This window comes from Calidris pugnax, unplaced genomic scaffold, assembly GCF_001431845.1.
Source record: "Calidris pugnax isolate Ruff unplaced genomic scaffold, ASM143184v1 scaffold355, whole genome shotgun sequence".
Taxonomy (NCBI): Eukaryota; Metazoa; Chordata; class Aves; order Charadriiformes; family Scolopacidae; genus Calidris; species Calidris pugnax.
In genome coordinates, this window is record NW_015091108.1 from 40,923 (window position 1) to 42,557 (window position 1,635).

Consider the following 1,635-nt stretch of genomic DNA (forward strand, 5'->3'; position numbering starts at 1 on the left):
TTGCTGCGGCCTCTCGGTCTTCCCCCCCCCCCCGCCGCTCTCATTAGCTGTGTAATTTACTGCCTGGCTCGGCTACATTCAGTTACACAGTTCCATCACCGAGATCTGGCTGCAAGCTGGAAATTTTCTGTCAAAACACGCTAACAAGTTCGCACTTGTGGGAAGGATCCCTTTTCTGCTGTTCCTTCATAGAATCGTAGAATGGTTCGGGTTGGAAGGGACCTTAAAGACCATCCAGTGCCACCCCCTGCCCTGGGCAGGGGCACCTCCCACCACACCAGCTCCCTCCAACCTGCCCTTGAACCCCTCCAGGGATGGGGCAGCCACAGCTTCTCTGGCCAACCTGGGCCAGGCTCTCACCACCCTCACACCAAACAAGTTCTTCCCCACAGCTCAGCTCCATCTCCCCTCTTTCAGGGTCAAACCCTTCCCCCTCCTCCTAGGGCTCCCCTCCCTGACCCAGAGTCCCTCCCCATCTCTCCTGGAGCCCCTTGAGGGACTGGAAGGGGCTCTGAGGTCTCTCCGGAGCCTTCTCTTCTCCAGGCTGAACCCCCCCAACTCTCTCAGCCCCCCCTCCCAGCAGAGGGGCTCCAGCCCTCCCTGAGCATCTCCATGGCCCTCCTTCAATTTGCTCTCTTTCAGGCAGCCTCTTTACCTGTGCCTCAGCTGCCCCAGGTGAGGATTATCATTGCAAGGCAGAGCAGGGGTGTGACCCACACTGGTATTTTCAGCATCATGGTTATTTCAGGTCTGTGCAGAGTACGCTGAGAGGTAATAAACTGCTTCTGTCTACCTCTTGTTATGCTCTTGCTCCAAGTTAGTTTGTTTATTTTTTGGGGCTAGGCCGTGTTTTTTTGTTGTGGTGTTTTTTCCTTCCCCCCAATCCCTCTACTTTTCCTTCACTGCAGATAAGGTACAATTCAATTGCCTTACCCACCTATTCTTATTTCCTTTTCTGCCATGAGTATGCTTTCTACAAGCTGTCTCCAAACTGCTGCACCCAGCTCTTTACCTCCCACATTACCATAGTCCACGTGTACCACTCCCAGATGCCACAGAACTTTTCATCTGTAGTCTCTTGCCCAGGCAGTTTCTCATCTTTTTCCTAACATAATCCTACTCTTTCTGTCCATTTTTTACGATTTGTCCCAGGGGCACTAACGGATTTATTTGGGCACCACCTTGGGGTGGGAAGCCCTTCCGTGAGCACTTTTTAGAAGCACTTACACCATTCAGAGCACCGCGGAGGTGTCTTGTTGCTGTGGTAGCGCCTTGACTGTTTCTTGTCTAAACTTTTTCCAACTTCTCCACCTCCCCCCCCCCCATAGGTGGCTGCTGGAACAGTGTTTCCTTCCAAAGCCAAGCTGTTGTGACCAAAGCCTGTGTCATCCTCTCCACTCCAGATTATCTCTGTGATCCTTTGCTTCCCTACAGTCCTTTGTCTCCTGCGCCAAAGAGCCCTGGAAGCGCCTTAGCCAGATGGCTCCACTTTCCTAAACATTCCTGTTTTGCTTGTGAGTGCGAAACAAGGACCGTGCAGCTGCAGAGAAATGTGTTCTTTGGCCTTTCTCCCCTTGCTGTGCCTCACTGGCAGGAGGGGGGTGGGGGGCTCGGAAGGTGGAGGAGAGGGGAGCC